Below are 18,997 nucleotides of genomic sequence, written 5' to 3' on the forward strand. Positions count from 1 at the left end.
AGAAAGAATGGGCAATCAAGTCAGCCCATAAGGGCAGAAAAAAGCCCACATGGCCATTCACCTTAGGCTGATAAATTACACCATGACCTTGAATTCTTCAGGAAGAACATGTGAACCTCAGACCCCAAGCTTTTCATCAATAGAGAACAATGAACACTATTTAAAATAAATGTCAAAATTTTGCTGATGCTTTTCTTTTTCTTTCAGATACCAAGGCAGACACTTTAATAACCCAACTCATGCCATCCGTTATCAAGAAGCAAGGCAACACAGCATTTTTAGAATGCCAAATAAAAACAGGTGCCTTTAAGAAGAATGTATATATACACTGGTACCGACAGAAGCCAGACCAGCCTCTACAACGAATTCTGTATATTTCCTCGAATGAAAATGTGGTCCACGAACAAGGTGTTAGTGAGGAAAGATATGAAGCCAGGAAATGGAAGCAGGATTTGCCTGCGAGTCTCAGGATACACCGAGTTAATGAGGCAGATGCTGGGCTGTATTACTGTGCCTGCTGGGATACACCATATGGAAATGCTCCACTGCCACTGAACAAAAACCCTCCCACAACTCCACACCCCTGCAAACACTTACATGATCCTTTCTACCTTCCAGAGGGACCTGGCTACTATCTATACAGGGCTTTCTCCTGCATTTGTGTCCTCGGGAAGGTCTGAGCTAGGAGTCCAAGGATGCAATCTGTGTTGTTTCTTTCAGTAGGTCACTTTATTATCTACCTCTCTGGGGTCTAGGCTGGCTTTTGTTAGTGACTTAACTGGTATCCTAGTTAGTGTCCTACTTCTCCATTTATGAAAAGTTTCTGAGAAGGAAAGTCAAATCCAGCATGCAAAATGGTGTGCTGACTTGGAAGGAAGGAAGGAAGGAAGGAAGGAAGGAAGGAAGGAAGGAAGGAAAGATAGATGATAAATAGATAGATGAGAGATAGATAGATAGATAGATAATAGATAGATGATAGATAGATAGATAGATAGATAGATAGATAGATAGATAGATAGATGATAGATAGATGATAGTCTTTGGAGTAACATGGACCTGGATTTGAATATCTGCTCAGCACTTAACTGAGAGCATAATTCAGAAAAGTTACTAAATCTTTCTCATAGGGTTGCTGGGGATTAAAGAGGTTCCATACAGGACAGATCTAGCACAGGGTCAACATATCATGGAGTTCTTTCCCATTACAACTAATTGTTTCACTGAGCCATCAAAACTAACTGTAGCATTTAAAAGTCACATTTTACATTGTTCTCCAAACAATAGCAAAATTTCCTTTATTTCGAAAAGCTAAGAATTGTGAATGGGAAAATAATTGAGGATAATAAATCAAAGGATATTTTACCTCCAAGAATTTTCTTTCATTCACATCAGAGCACAGGAAACATTCTAGCATCTAAAGCAACAACTACAATAATTGTTAATATTCACCAAACCTTGGGAACTTTCTGCAAATTACTGATGTATAGAATGTACGTATTTCTGAATAAAATTGTGGAATTATTGTCTCACTTGTTACTATATAAAGTAATAAGAATTTCTTCCAATTCTCACAACAGCCATATAGCTTCCTACACTCTCCAAACGTATGGTGGAAAATCTATAACTCAGTGTGAAAAAGAGCTCAAGGATAGGTGTGTTTGGAGCAAAACCTAAGGGAAAACTTGAGGGTGTTGCTCCAAAGGGTAAGATAACAATGAATTATTATAACAGGGGATTTAGATGAGGTCTTATGACATCCGATAGTTTTGTTTTGTTTTTTTTAACCACGAACATAATAACACTGAGACAGAAAGTGAGAAGGTCTTTCATTGGTTCTAAAGCAATCTTCCTCCTCAGTCCCTGCCTCTAAAGAAAAGGGGCTGCCACTGCCTCCCCAGTCCTGATTCATGCCCCATCTTGGATTCCATTCTGATTAGTCACTGGAAATGCCATCCCCATGAACTTATGTGCCTTTGCCTTGGATTTGCAGGTTGACTATACCTTTTTTATGCTTTTTCACTGTTAACTTCTTCAAGTGCCTTTGAATTTCCTCTCTTGCTTTTCAGATGGAAACACCAAAATGAGAACCTCTCAGAATCAACTCTCTTTTACCCCAACATCAGACACAACAGTGCACGTACAGTGCACATACTGTTGCACTGTTGCAAGCAGTCTGAGGTTTTCCTGGAGAAGGCCACTGTACCCACCAAAAGAAGGAGAGCCCCTGAAATAAATCCTATATAGCCCAACCAATATTCCCTGTATGACTAGCGCAATTCTGGCTTGGACACTGATAAGAAAGACAACAGAATCTTGTACCTGATAATCATTGAAATCCTCATGTCCAATGAAACCACCTGCTGTTGTGCCTGCTGAGATCTCACAATATCACAAAGTCAGAAGGGACTTGTAAGAAAACCTGAACTCCTTTCTCACTTAAGCAATCAAAGCAGACCTTTTTCTGCTCTCTTAATCAAAGGTTCATAAAGTCTTGGAACAGGAAGAGCCCTTTGGACTTACATAGCCCAATGCCCACACAACAAATGAGGACATGGGGACTGAAGGATGGCAAATGCCTTGTCCAAAACTAGTTAACCTCAGAAGTAGAGCTGCACATGCATTTCTGAAGAACATAGAATAGCTTCCAAGAAGTTTTTTCTTTCAACATTTCAGAGAAATGGATTTTGTTTTGAAATTTTGGTTTAAATAGGAATCTATTATCTCAAGGGAGATAGATTTCTACAAATTTCTTTTTTATTCCAGGAACAATAATGTTGCTACACAAATTAGTTTCTCGTTTTGCCTTGTGTGGTAAAGAATCATGTTGCCAAGTCGTAAAAGTAGCCGATTTTAAAAATGGAGAACACTGTTCACATTTCTTAAGTATATTTCTGTTGGCATATTTGTATTTTTGGTTACTGAAGGTTTCCTCCTTTAAAAATACAATCCCAAATTACTAACAGAGCAGGTCCGGTGTTTGTGAGAACAGAAGGGCTTTTTCCTTTGATGCAACCTCTGAGAAGTTTCACACACTTGAACACCTGGAAATCAAAATCTCTTAATTGACTGAATACTTTTCCTGGTAATGTAGATAAGTAGTTGGTTGATCAGTTACCCCCAATCTCTTCATCTTTTTTCTTTTGCTCTTATTGTTTCTGTTTCCTATCAGCACTTCACAGAAAAATTTATAAAATGTCAGATACTATGAAGCCTATATTCAAGGATTTCCAAGGGAACCCAGATCAAATTGCGAGGTTTTTTTTTTCTACCTACTGGTCATGCCATGAAGCTCAGGAGAAGGCTGACATTTTTGTAGAACCTCCAACCAGTGTGATAACTCAGGCTGGATCAAGATATTTGGAGAAGGAACTAAGCTCATAGTAACACCCTCAGGTAAGTAACTTTGTTTTATTTAAACCCTGTGACCGAAGCTTTTTAGAAAGAACAATGTAGGATCACCTCATCATATGAACAGTAATTTTGCAGCCACTGGGCCCTCTATATGGAAACACAACTACTTTGCAAATGGTTTATTTACTTCCGTGTTTGCAAGCAGATTAAAATTCTACTTTTAGAAAATACCTGCACTGTAAAATATATTCAGGATTGAAATTAAGATATTTTGAGAACTGTGTCTACTAACCATTACTGTGAGTTATTGGTTCAACATGCTTTTCTTGTAGACAGTCACTTACGTGAGAAACACTTTAACTCCCTCTAGTATTAATACTGCCCCTTTCTTAATGAGTAGTGCTTCTTTCTCTAATAACCTGCAAAATCGGTATGACTGCTTTGATCTCTTTTTAAGTGCAGTGCAAAAAAATTAACTCCTACAGTAAATGACTATAGAATATCAATAAATCCCACTTATTCTTATTACTATAGCATCTTAGAGGGGAGGCTGAGACTAGTCAAAATTTGGGCTATTATTATTCTTGCGATATTGCCTAGAGATCATCCATTTTAATGGAATTTGTGAGCTCAGTAAACCATTTCAGCTACAGAATCCATGAAAAGAGTCTTGATGCTTTTACATTTTCATCTGCTCATTTATTGTCTTAGCAAATATTTATTGAAGACAGTTTCTGTGATGGACAATAGAGATAAAAGGGTGAAGAAGACAGTCCCAACACTCAAAAAACTTCTAGACTGGAGGACACGTACTCTAGATTTTGGTCATTGGGCCCCAAATTTTTCGGCTTGTGGCTGCCAGAGACACAGAACATCTTAGATTCATGAGCTCTTTTGCTTTCTTCATTTATGTAACACCTATTGCTCATAAAATTCATATATTTGTTGGAAGAATTTGATAAAATGGCCTGAAATCATACCAGTAGAGGGAATAATAATAATAGGTAAGATTTGTTAAGGGCCAGATACCATGCTGACTAGTCTAGTGCATTATTTCATTCAACTGCCCTATACAAAAAATCCTCTTGATCCGTTTCACAGATAGGCAAACTGAGGTTTGGAGAATTTCATTTATTTGCCTAAAGTCATGGCTGGTTACTCTGGCAAAGACTGGGATCCAAGAGAGACTTGCCCACTCCAAAAAGCATGGCCTCAACCATTATGTGTTATGAGAAACATTAGGCCGTATTTTTTTTTTAAGATTTTAAGAAAGAGGGAGAGAGAGTGCACATCATTTAGTAAGTAGCAGAGGGGAGGGAGAGGGAGAGGAGAAAGAATCTGAAGCAGACTCCATACTGAGTGCGAGCCCAACATGGGACTCCATCCTAGGACCAGGAGATCATGACCTGAGCAGAAACCAAGAGTGGGATACTTAACCGATTGAGCCACCCACGTGCCCTAGGCCATATTTTTATATTCTGATTGTGTAGCCTGACATTTTAAGTAGACTCTTCACCTGAATGCTTAACTAGTAATAGCTCATAATTTGTATTACTATTCATGTGGAAAAGAATGCTTCTACTTCTAATCATGGCATTAAAATTGCTTCTCTTCTCCACAAAAGATCAAGCAAGTCATGTTGAATATGCATTTATTAAAATTTCTTTTTTTTAATTTTTTTATTGGAGTTCAATTGGCCAACATATAACATAACACCCAGTGCTCATCCCACCAAGTGCCCCCCTCAGTGCTCGTCACCCAGTCACCTCAGCCCCCCACCCACTTCCCCTTCCACTACCCCTTGTTCATTTCCCAGAGTTAGGTGTCTCTCATGTTTTGTCACCCTCACTGATATTTCTACTCATTTTCTCTCCTTTCCCTTTATTCCCTTTCATTAATTTTTATATTCTCCAAATGAATGAGACCATATAATGTTTGTCCTTTTCCAATTGACTTATTTCACTCAACATAATTCTTAGGGTATTTCTAAAGGACAAATCCTTCTGACACCAATGCATTCAGTCTTCTTTCTGTATTGGCATCAAACTGACTGGAAATATTGAAGCTGGCAAAAGGATGGGAGCAGTTGCACTGCATGCAGGACTCAGCTACATAACTCAAAGTTGCCTTTGCACTCATGCTAGAACAACTTCAGAAAGACCAAATCAAATAGGATCCTCTGATGGGCAGCTCGGAATTTTACCCTGGAATCAATACCCTGGAAACTGTTACGGCAATTTCAGGTTCAAAGGAACAGTCTTTCAGGATTAAATAGGTTAAAAGAGATCATCATTATTTCAGACTCTGTAACAACTCATCAGGTCTTGTATCATTGGAGATTAGATTCTGGAAACTCACTTTACAATCAAACCAGATATCCACCCCTCAATACATAGAGATAAAATAATCCTGTAAAAATATTGAATATTAATTTATTAAATACTCAAATACATTATTTCTATTTTTTCTTCTTTGAAAATTAAATAAATAATAACTATAAATTATATTCTAGAAAAAGAACTGATATTATAGAAGAAAACCCTTTAAGGGAAGAGATTAAACGTTCAGGAAAATAGTCAGAAATTCAGACTCTCCAACCGTTGTGAGTAAAATGAGAAAGATGGAACCAAGATGCCCAGGGAGAGAGGGGTCAGTTCATCAATTCATATCTAATGTGGTTTTGCTTGAGCTTCATCGTTGTTTAAAATTAGCAGAATTTGGGGGTCCTCAGTGGCTCAGTCGGTTAAGTGTCCAACTCTTGATGTGGTCTCAGGTCATGATCTCAGGGTCTTGAGACAATTTATTTCCTTGCCTGTTGGTCATGCCTCTCTCCCTGTCCCTCTGCTCCAACTCCCTGCTCTCACTCTCTCACTTTCTCTCTCTCTCTCTCAGAAAAAAAAAAAAAAAAAAAAAAAAAAAAAAAAAAAAAAAAAAAAAAAAAAACCTTAGCAGAGTCCTTTTTTATAAATTTATATAAATGTTGAAAAAACGTGGGCACAATTTTAAAAGAGGCACAAAGGGAGTTTTTTGGAAAAGCCTTTTAGACAGTGAGTGGGTATGGCTGGAACAGCAACAAAGTGATGGGTCCTGACACACAGCTCAGGGTTACAGGTAAATTTTCTTTACATTCTTCCCTATAAGGTAGGGAGGGGAGGCAAATAATACAGGGGCTGCAGGCTAGGTGCTGGTGCTGGCTCAGAATTCTAGGATTTGATTCCAGTTTGGTCACAGGTAGTAGCATGATCCTTGGAGAAGTTGGTGACTTTGTCCCAGTTCTTGGAGGTAGTTGCTGCCTGAGCAAGCTTGGAGGACATTAATTAACAAGGAGCTAACTAGCTAGAGCAACTGCAGGTCCCTAAAAGGAGGATATGTTAGGTGTGCTTGGGATTTCTGCATTGAAAGTTTTGTAAAGAAGATTGTATATGTTATTCATGTGATTCGAAAAATAACCAATGGAAAAGAATGAACAAAAATTATTAAACTTTCATTCAGTCAGAGGATGATTACTATCAACTATCAAAATATTTAACTATGCAACATATTCAAGAATATGCTAGGGTTTTTTTCCCCCTTAATCTCAGTCTAGTAAATTGGTTCATTCTTCATTAGCTTTTTTTAAAATAATAAATTTTTATTGGTGTTCAATTTCCCAACATACAGAATAACACCCAGTGCTCATCCCATCAAGTGCCCCCTTCAGTGCCCGTCACCCATTCACCCCCACCCCCCACCCTCCTCCCCTTCCACCACCCCTAGGTCGTTTCCCAGAGTTAGGAGTCTTTATCTTCATTAGCTTTAAAGATGAAATTTTTCCTGCATGAAGGTTAACATCTTAGAAGGATGTTTCTAGAGTACTAGGTCTAGTCAAAAGTTTTCAAAGAATCTTCATAAAGGCAATAAAACACTGAAAAAATGAAAGACATATATTTAGTTTTCCTTACTAGTTGTGATCAGGGGCACACATGAATACACAAATTGAAAAGGAAGTTTCTGTTGCTCTTTTTTCCAACTGACTACATAGTCAATGTAAATTCTAGCAATCAAGTTTAATAATGGTGGCACAGTTATAATTCATGAGGACCTCAAAAGATGTTTTCGAGGACAGTATGGTGCAGAGAAAAATATGGACTGTGAATCTATATCTATCACTTTCTGTATAATCATCCTTTAGTAAATAAATTTTGATTAACTGGCTATTGCTTTCTTAAAATTATTAAAATAATATACGCTTATTATGGAAAAATTGGAAAAGGGAAAAAATAAAGAAAAATTAAAATTTTATAGTGACACTGTTATTGTTAACATTTTGGCTTTCCATCTATTCATTTATCAATATAACAATAATCTAAAGTGAATGGTGATAGGAGTATATGAAATTAAATATAGAAATAGCTATCATAAAAAACAGGACATGATCAGTGATAAATAATGTCTATTCTCCAGAATTCAAATGAACACCACTGGAAATTTTTATGAAAGCAAGAGTACAGAAAAATATATTTATTACAGGTCACTTTAGAACAAATGGTCTAATTTGTGGAATACTTCAATTTCTTTTTTTTTTTTTTGAATACTTCAATTTCTAATATTCATTGTCACCTGCTTCTAAAAATGATGAGAGTGTAGGGGTGCCTGGGTGGCTTAGTTGGTTGAGCATCTGACTCTTGACTCTTGATTTCAGTTTGGGTCATGGTCTCAGGGTCATAGGATCAAGCCCTGCATCAAGCCGCCTGTCCAGCCACAGGTCAAGCCCCATGGTTGGCTTCACACTCAGCGAGAGTCTGCTTATCTCCCTCTTTCTTCCCCGCTCAAGCACTCTACTTCTGTCTCCAAAATAAATAAATAAATAAATAAATAAATAAATAAATAAATAAATAAATATATATATTAGAAAAAAATTTTAAAATGATGAGAATATAATAAGTATTGTCTCAAATATTGTTACCCTGAATATAAGGTGGTCTCTCATTTTTCAGTGGAAATGTCCAGATATAAAGGAAAAAAGGAAGAGGTTTTACAGCCTGAATATATAAACTTATAGTCATATGGATAAAAGTCAAATATTCACTCACATATTTAATATCTTAATTGAATTAACCTACAAAGTTAAAAATTATATCAATGCAAACATCAGTTGAGAAATGCTACTTTTGTTTTGTTTTCACTAAATTCCATTAAAAACTTTTGTTCAGGCTCTCCACACGCATCTAAAACATCTACTTTAGAACACATTTCTGAGTTGTCTCAGAGTCTGAGTGTCTGTTTTTGGATCACATTACGATAAGGTCACCAGATACACTATTTGAATATAAAATTACCCACTTAAAATTTTTTTGAAAAATATTTTTTCATTTACTCCGGTATTGTATATTTTGCAATGCAAGCATAATGTGTAGAGACTTTTGTTCCAAGTAATATTTAACAAATCCATATTAAACTTCCTTATCGTCCTTTAGTAGAACAACCTCTAAAACTAGCATTGAGATTTTTCAGGTTGTTATCTTGTCAAGTAGTATTGTTTGATCAAAGTTGAGCATTAGAAGTGCCTCTTTAAAGTGAGAGATTGCCCAAGGAAACATAAGGCAACCCTGTTGAAGGATAATTGGGGGAACAAAAGACTTGCCTTATGCCCTGGCATTTCAGTGTGTTGAATTCTGTATGTTTTGCATCTATATTGCAGTGTGGAATTTGCAAACATCTCCTATTTTTCAAATAGACTTTAAACCACCAAGCTCTGGGGCAGAAAAAGAAACAAGCTCTAATGCACAAACTATTTCTCATTTATTTAAACTACTTCCAAAATCTATTTGAGAAGAGTTAAAATGAAATACACAAGTAGAGTTAGACAATAAAATGAAAATAGAAGATCAAAAGCACTAAGGAAATCAGATGAAAAAAGACCTGTGATTATCTAGCAAGAAACACAGGATAAAATTTTATGTTCAAAGATAGGAGGTATGTGGTGGAGTACATACTTTATATTATCTGAGAAAATGAAGCACACCAAATATTCAAATTTGTTATGTCTTTCCCACCAAAAAAATTAGAAAAAGACTTCAATGTATGAGTCTCTTAGGGGGAAATGTGAAGTGAAACAGTGGGCATTGGCTTCCACGGCCATTTTATAAAATGGAAGAAATGGTCTTTAAACAGTGCATTTCATGCTACCACTGCATCATTACCATGGGCACCATGACTTTTAATGTATTCACAGATGGTGACCTCCAGCAGACATGGTTAGACATCAACAAGTCTGGCCCTCATGCTCATAGTTATCAGAAAAAGTTTAAACTTTTTAACTATAGTTAGAACTTTAAATAAATTTAGGAATGTCATAAATTTGAAATATATATTTAAATATGAAACTGCTCTAATTATTTACTTAATAAAAGAAAAATAACAGAAAAATAGAGAACAATTAAATAAACATTAATATGGAGGTTTGAAATATCACACTTGCACTTGAAAATGTAGTTGATATTTGGTAAACTTAAATAGAATTCACACTGGTACATCTTAATAAAATATAAATAACTCAGACAATTTAATTCCAATGTACTTTGTGATTATGCAAATGAATGTGTATAAATATATTGGACAGGTTTATTTATCTTGGAATCTAGTTTCTAATTTATGCATCATAAAAATTATTTTGGCCATAAAAATAATTGTTAATAAGTTTAAAAAAGTATGTTGAAAGAAAAACCATGTCATATTACTATCCAAAATATACCACTAACCATATATAATAAAGTGCACTATTTTAATGCTCAGCTAATATTCCATTGAGAAAATTGTGGAAGTTCAAGATTCATTTTATCCTGGAAAGAATAAAATATCAAGAATCTAACTAAAGAAAAGTAACAGGATGTAAAATCAATGTGTTACCGTCCAGAAACTTTTTGATTTCATCATTTGATTTTCAATTTCTTTACAATAATGAATCAGAACTATTCCTATTAAAAAAAACACACCAAGGTTTCTAATATGAAAATTAGATTATTTAATATGTTGAGTAGAGGCTAACATTATGTGAATATCATGCACAATTGAAAAACTAATCTCCTTTATCTAACACGCTTTTTACATTAAAAATAAAGTATATGGTTGGAGAAATATACAGTATCTTACTATTATAATCAATAAAATACTATTTGCAATCCAAGCAAGATGTATAAACTTAAAATAGGTACCTTATGGCCTAATTCTGTTTATAGAATGAATAAATTTCAACATTTGTTTACTGATCAGGAGCTTTGCTACACAGGGAGAAATTCTCAAGATTTTTTTCCTAATATATATATATATATATATATATATATATATATATATATATATTAGAGAGTGTCACAAGCCACCCCCCAAAATAATTTTTTCCTTTTCTTGCCAAACGAGAAATTTAGCTCCTCTTTTCTAAGGAAATTTCCCATTGATACTAAACTAACTCCAAACTAGCCCAAAGAGAATATTAGTAAAACACTTGGGTTTCAGGTGGAAATAAATTTTAGAAGGGTTCTAACATTTATTTTAATCATTAATAGTAAATGTAGAATCAAGTAACATACCAGTGTTCAAGTGACATGTCCTTTAAAACTAATGATATTTTGTTATATATTTTGACATTATGTCTGCAACAAACTCTACAACCATACACCTAATATTACACCAGTTATATATGTATTATGTTCAGCAGGAGAAATCACAGATACTGTGGCATTCTAAAAAAACGTTTATCAGCTGTCAAGGGCAGATTCAACTTTAAAGGGAGACTCAGAGTCAAATTTGGTGTCTTCTTAGTCACACATAAGTTTCAAATGATATTTCAATATAAAATTTGCTTTCAGTGAACATTTTCCAAAGCAAAACAATATTCTGATATGTGTCCTTACTTAACAAGGTTAATATAGAAGTATTTCTGAAAAGAATAAGTTTTCTAATAGTAGTTTTGGAAATACTGCTCCTTTGCTTCTAAATATGAGGCACTGTAAATAATTGGGAGGTGCAGCTTTAAACATTAATCTACTCAAAATCCTCAAGTGGTTCAGATATGAGATTGAAATGTTTTGAAAACAGAAATCAAGTAGGAGACCTCCATCACTTCAGCAGTGTGCATGGGATCCATATTTGAATATCTAAAGGTCAACTTGATAGAGTGTCAAGTACACATGGAAGTAGATTCCCATTCAAAAAGTGAGTGTGTATTGTTTCCAAAAAATCTCACATTTCAATCCATACTCTGCTACTGGACAAGTTACATGACTTCTTGAACCTGTTTTCCCATTGAAAATAAGAACAATTAGTATCTCCTATCCCATTGTGGATGAAAGATGTAAGCACTAATTCTAGGGCAAATTTCCTCTTGTGCTTGGTGGTTCCAAACCACATAATGTTTGTGTTGCTCTAATAATGTTTTAATTGCTGTTACACCTCTCCACAGATAGAAACCTTAATGTAGGCACTTCCCCCAAGCCTACAATTTTTCTTCCCTCAATTGCTGAAACAACACTCCACAATGCTGGAACATATCTTTGTCTTCTTGAGAATTTTTTCCCTGATGTTATCAAGATAGACTGGAAAGAAAAGAATGACAAAACAGTTCTGAAATCCCAGCAGGGAGATACCATAAAGACTTATGACACATACATGAAATTCAGCTGGCTGACCGTGACTGGAGTGTCAGTGAATAAAGAATACAAATGTATCATCAAACATGAGAGGAATAAAGGAGGAGTTGAACAAGAGATTCTATTTCCTTCACAGAAAAAAGGTATGTATATGTATATATAAACACAACCTTCCATACCCTTTTTCCAAAGGAAATATCCCACCTTTTCTGTCAGATATTAATGAAAAAAAATTGAAACTTTTCTTTAATGTTTTTATGTTTAATGGTAGCATAGATGTTCTGTTATTTCCCCCAAAGAATCAAAGTAGGATGGGCTTTGGAAAATACAGAGAAAAAGAAAAAGACTAATTTCCTTAGCCTTTCTCGGCCTCAGTTTCATCATCCAAAACATGAAAGTCATCACAATGATGTTTTTAAAGTTATTGTATGAATTAAACGAAATAATACACATGAAAGCACCTAGCAACATCACACACAAGAGATGCTCTAGAAGAAAACCATCTTTAATTATCTCACTTGATCAGGAAATAAGGACAATTATACATCTTTCAGGGATGTTCTACTCAGTAGTCAAGGTGCTTCTCACTTTAATTTTGCTGTACTCAAAATATAACTCATTAACAATGAGATATAGGCTACAATAATATGGTTGCTGAGGTGTTAGTACAGTCTTGTATTTCTCAGATTTGAATTTTATATACCACCCTAAGGTGAAATTTGGTAAGTAAAGATTGGGTGAAGCTAACATGTACAAACATTCATCCATTCTACACATGAATATATTCTTTACCATTGGTAAATGCTGCTCAGCAAACATTTCTTGCAGTTCTAGCATGTGCCAGGCCTGGAAGGGATGCAGGATGAACTACTCTCCCAAGGAGGATCACTACAGTAGAGAGAATACACTTTTCCTAATCACTCAGGGTCACTTGTGATTCAGGCATTGTGACCCAAACTAATCTCATTGGTGCAGATACTGGATATATTTCCACAGTGTGGGCAGATGGATGTGCCCTGGTCTCGCTGTGATCTAGTAACCTCTAGACTGAAAAGTCAAGTCCTGAGCAGGAACATCAAAGACCAAAGCCCCAGAGGGCCCATAAGAAGGAACCAGTTAGAGCTTTTCCCTGTGTTTCACAAGCCCTTGGGAACCAGTGGGAAACAAACACTTAACAAAACATGCAAAGACCTTTGCTGTGTACCACTATGAATTGCTAAACTAAATCTTTATCTTCTTGGATCCTTCATTTTTCCAATGATCAAATTAGAGTGGAACACTTATCTTTGCTTTGTCTGGCATGTGATGAATAGAAAGTGCAGTGTCAGTGAAAATGTTTGGTTTTGAAAACATGACACAGATACATTCATTCTTTTGTTTAATGTATTAATGTATATCCTATCCTAAATAAAACTGAGTTTACAAACAACCCTAATTTTTTTTTTATTTCTATAGCTAAGAAACAGGAGACAAATGAGCAAAGCACAAGTTTAATGTAACCACTGGGCTGTAGTCCTTTAGGGATCGATTGTTATAGTGATCAAAGTAAAAATATACTATAGTAAATTCCATGGTGATTAGAGAAAAGGGAGAAATTCTTATATATGATGTATTTTACCTGAGAATTAATTCCTAGAAGGAATATCTTCCAAGATCTTCTCATAGGAACAAAGTTAATGAGGGCATTTCTGTTAATGCCTTTCGTCAGCAAACTTCTAATGCTCTTTCTTGTAAGTTTTTTGTTTGTTCTTTTTGCTTTTGATGAAAGCTAAAAATATATAGTACATGGAAGCCCAAATCCATGAAGTGATCTCAAAGAGAGAAAACTAATCTGATCCAAGTTTTAAGCAAACTTAATTGAGAAAGAGAACTTAGCCTACACCACACAGATTTTTATTTGAGAGATTGCTACCTTAATGTTTTTCAGTCGATCAATGCATGGTGATGGATGTTTATTTCCCTTTTAATGAGCAAAGCCACTGTATGAAAAAGAAAGAGACTTTTAAGACACTTAAAAGTCAATTCCTGAAGATATTTTAACATCTAAACCTGACTAGATGAACATTTTTATTTTTTGGATTTACCCCAAAGCCTATAGCTCAGATTTATTTTTTTTAAGAGTGTACCAAAATAAGATTGTGTGGAGTGAATAATGTGCACAACAGAACCATATCTGTATGGACAAGGACACATTGAGCAGAGAAAAGATAAATCAAAACCAGTTGAGACTTTCTTCCTCCATCCAACAGTCAATGATCTTTTTAAGGATTCTTGTCTTTGTATGCATGTTGGGTTTTTGTTTTTGTTTTTGTTTTTGTTTTACACTGTAGAGAAATACAACCTTCAACTCAGTTTTATATATTCAGAAAACTATGATTATTTCTTGGCCAATCATTCTATCCCTGGAAAGATGTGCATGAAATGCTGAACTTCTGTAATAAAAAGGTCATTTGCTAAGAGTAATTAACTAACTGTAAGAGATGATGTCTGAGAGTCCACAACGGTGGAATTATGTATGATTTCTATGGGTTGTTTTACAAGGTATTTTCCACATACTCTAGTTCATCTAAACCCTCACAATGGTCCTTTGAGTGCTGCCTTTGCCGGTCACTGGTAAGACTCCCAATAAGTTACTTAGACACTATAAACTTTACTTTTTTGAGTCTAACACGGAGTCCTCCAAAATACAGTTTACATCCATGTCATTGGGGGATCAGATGACGTAATACATGTGAACCTTTCACAAAGTTCCTGGCACAGGAAAATCACTCGATAGATACAGGTTATCATTAGTATCATTATCATGTCTACAAATACCACCACTCCAGAAAATCATGTGCAGGAGCTGAGGATACTGGGAACATGCATGATTTGGAAATATCAGGCTGCTTTCTTTTGCTAAGGTGGGGAATTTACCTAATCCAGACTCCTTCTGACTTATAAGATTCTACTGTGGATTCCAGGGTTGGATGAATTCATTTTGGTAGCAATCCTTCAAGTCAGCAGTGGGTGCTGAGGACTGAACGGTATCCACTGTTTCTGGCTATTTTTCCTTTCAATAAGTATTTTTAGAACACCTTCTTTGCAGCAGGCACTGGACTGGGAGCTATGAGCACAGACAGAAAACAAGTCTTAGATATTGCCCTTCAGTTGTGAGAAAAAAAGATAAAATGAATCATTCATGAACTTCAACATCTTCATGTGCAGAAATACAATATATGAATTGATCTACTGAACTACACAGATCAGACCAATCATTTCTGGAATCATGGGGCTCATATTAGTAAAGGCTCTATCCTCTGGGTTGACAAATTCTATCTGTTGTCTATCTATCCATCTATCCACAACACAGACATATTAAAAACAATGTATATGAACCATTGAATCATACTTGCTCTTATTTCTTTTAGAGCTCACTGCTATTACCTCCGCAAAACCTTCTATGAGATATGAAGATGGTAAGTTTTTGTCTATGTTTGCCTTTATGTTACACTACAGCATTTTTTTCTCCTGATCAACTTGACATTTAAACTTCCCTGGTGTCAGGGTGAAATATCAGAATGGCTGGATCTTGCAAAATAGACTGAATCATATTTTAAATCAATTCATCATTTCTCAGGAGTCATCTTTGCAAAGTAAATGCTGGTTTGGGTGTGAAAGAACTATAAATTAGGAGTTCAGTGATGTGCTCTGAATTCTTTCAGCAATGGACTTCATATATTTCTGTGGCCTTTGTTTCTACCGATTGAGGAAAACATGATATCAGGTTGTTTCTAGAGGCTTTTTAATAAGTCTTTATTCTTGCTGGTAGTTAATAACATGAACTGACAATGAAGTTCTTGTACAAAAGGCATTGTGCTGCACTGAGTGCATTTTGTTTAATTCTCTTAATACTCACTATGAAGGATTTTATTCTTATTTTACACACGAAGACAGTGAGCTAAAATTAGTTAAGTTCCTTGCACCACATCACACAGTGAGATCTGGAGCTTTAACCCAGACTGTCTGAGCCAACAATTCATACACTTACTCAGTTTTCTATTCTTCTTCTAAGCTTTTGTCATAGAGTATGAGATCCCAAAGCCAAGGCACTGAGACAGATACACATATGGAGAGGGGTCAGTACAGTTTCTAATGCCATAGACTGGACATTAACCCCAGTCTTTTAATTATTAGTTGCATGGATATGAGTATAGTAGTTACATTTCCTGAGCCAATCAGGAATAATAGGAATAACACCTCACTCAGTTATTGAAGATATAATGTCACATATGTGGAACATCTATCATAGGGTATATCATTTAGCTGATACATTGTAAGTACTAGTTTCTGGCCTTTTCTTCCAAAATATGTACCAAGAAAGCACAAGGAACTTTGGCTCTTGTCCTGCTTATCTGCTCTCTATGTCCAATATCAAGGGGCCTCTAAACCTTAGCTAACATATTATTTGACCAAGGACAAGAAATTATGAGTACAACACCACTAGAGGTCCTTTTCCATGAAGGGCTAATGATTCTGGAATTCTGAATATTTGGAGATAAACATGTAAAACAATATTCCACAGGAACAGACTCAGCCTGGTGGCTCATTGAGTAGCTAATCTGGCCCAACATCTCTGGCATTATTTCTTGGTATCATATTTTTCCTGCAAAACCTCAAAGGATAGTAAATGGATAGGATATAGGATAATAAATTATCCTATAACATCATAGCTACAATTAAGGTATTCAGTAAAGACAAAGGAATGACCTTCTCAAGTTGCAGAGAATTTGGATTAGCACCATTCTTGCACTTTATTTTATTATTTTTTAAACTTTTAATTTAAATTCCAGTTATACAGCGTAGTATTAATTTAAGGTTTAAAATATAGAGCTTTATCACTTCCATACATCACCTAGTATTCATCACAACTAACCCTCTTACTGAAACCTCCTACCTACTCTACTGCAGCACAACCACATTTCCATTGATTGTTCCCCTAAAAGGAATCTCAGCAATGTATAAGGTGTAATAGCTAAGATGCTTCTAAATTAGCAATCCATCTTTATATTGATGCTTAACTCTTTGTTGTCGGGGGTATTTATTACACGTGGACATACAGAAATACAGAGTAAGTAAGAATGTGTTCTTGAACATTATGTGCTGGGATTAAAATCTTGCTTGTGGTACTTACTAATTGTATGACATCAGGCAACTTAGTTCTCTGTCCTCAATTTATTTGTAAAATAGCAATGAAAATAATAATCTCCAAGGTTGAAAAATTAGAGAGTGAGACAAACCATAAGGGACTCCTAACTCTGGGAAACAAAGGTTGCAGAAGGGGAGGTGGGTAAGGGAATGAGGTAACTGGATGAGGAGCACTGAGGAGGACACTTGACAGGATAAGTGCTGAGTGTTATACTATATGTTGGCATGTAGTATATGCCATATGTGAATTTAAATGCCATATATGAAATTAAATTTAAAAATGTAAAATTAATATTGAAGCTTTGCCTACAAACCTCTCAAATTAGAGGCCTGGCATTTAGTTAGTGGTTAAGGCATATTAGCTATGTTGTTATTTACAGATGTTGTGGGGGTGAAGAAATGGTAAAAGCTATTTTTAACCAATTTTTTTCAGGCTAACTCATTTATCTAAGACATATCCTTACTTTTTAATACTTTAGAATGTTCTAAATGATCTTCTCAGAGGTTGTTTATTGACTCAACCTGCAAGCTGGATTCTGAGTTATTTGGTATTGATGCTGGTGGTAGTATTGATGATGTAGACATTTACTGTTGGGTTGTGCTGATGTGAGAGGTCCTTTCAATCTAGATCATCAAAAATGTATAATGTGAGCCCCTCTCCCGCTAATAAGCCCTAGTCTTCAAAAGAACAGGTGAAACTAATAAGTGACTTCTTTTAGACGTCCTGCAGCTGCAGCTCATGAACACCTCTGCCTACTACATCTACCTCCTCCTCCTCCTCAAGAGCCTGGCCTACTCCGTCGCGATCACCTTCTATCTACTTGGAGACCAGCATTCTGTGGCAATGGGAAGAGTTCCCTAACACACGGTGACACCAAAGGTCCCCTTTTTCTCCATTGGCTATTGTGGCGAAAAGTGTCTGCTGAGGATCTAGTGCAGCTTTCTCTCTGAGATTGGATTATTTCAGCTCAAATGTGTCTTTTCCTATTGAGAAATTATTGCAGAATAGGTATACAAATCACTGGGCAAACAGAAACTTTCACTCTGTAGCAAGAACAAAATCTGCCATGACTCAGGGGCGGGGCCAGGGGGCCATTCCTAGGGGCTTCAGCGCTGCTCTCTCCTCGATGTCCACCAGCAGCTCAGCCACTCAGTACCCATACCTCAGAGTTCAACCAATACACAGCTTCCAGCTACATCTCCAAAGGGTCTTTAACCAAATAATTGCTTCAAATCCTTTTATTTTACACATTGGGAAGCTGGCATCTTTGCTACCTCTACTATTTTTGAAAATAGGCATAATAAAAACAATCAAAAGTCTACTTTTGCATCTGTGTTCTTTCATTTGGTGCAGTCTAACTGAGATTCTGAAGTAAGGGACAACATGACAACTGAGTTTTCAAAATCAGCAGTGGTTGTAATAATGGTCAATTCCAAATTTCTAATTCTTTCCCTGACATAGTCCTTATTATGACTTCTTTGAGGCACTGGCACCTGAGAGCCACAGCCAGTGATGGTGCCCAGGTTATTTCTCCTTCAACAGTCAGCTGATTCAGACCCATTTCATTTAAGACACTCTAGTGGCAACAGTATAACATAAACGTCTGGCAGCTGTGGTCAAAACTATACCAGTGTTTCATGGGCACCACATTTCTTGATCTCACAAGAATCCCATGAGAACTGCACTAACACTGGAAAGCTAGAGTGATGGAGGGTTTAAATGGTTGGACTTGAACCCCAAGTTCCTGGGTTTAAATCTTGGTTCTATAGCTATTTGAACTCTCTATGCCTTAATTTCCCCATTTGCAATATTAAGATACAGTGTTCCCGGTCTC

At 35.9% G+C, this 18,997-nt stretch overlaps 1 pseudogene; it reads left to right on the top strand.

Moving 5' to 3' along the window:
- Positions 1 to 3,314: 3,314 nt before the first annotated feature.
- Positions 3,315 to 18,474, top strand: LOC100856380 (annotated as a pseudogene).
- The last annotated feature ends 523 nt before the right edge of the window (positions 18,475 to 18,997 follow it).

Source organism: Canis lupus, chromosome 18, assembly GCF_011100685.1.
Source record: "Canis lupus familiaris isolate Mischka breed German Shepherd chromosome 18, alternate assembly UU_Cfam_GSD_1.0, whole genome shotgun sequence".
NCBI classification, from domain to species: domain Eukaryota; kingdom Metazoa; phylum Chordata; class Mammalia; order Carnivora; family Canidae; genus Canis; species Canis lupus.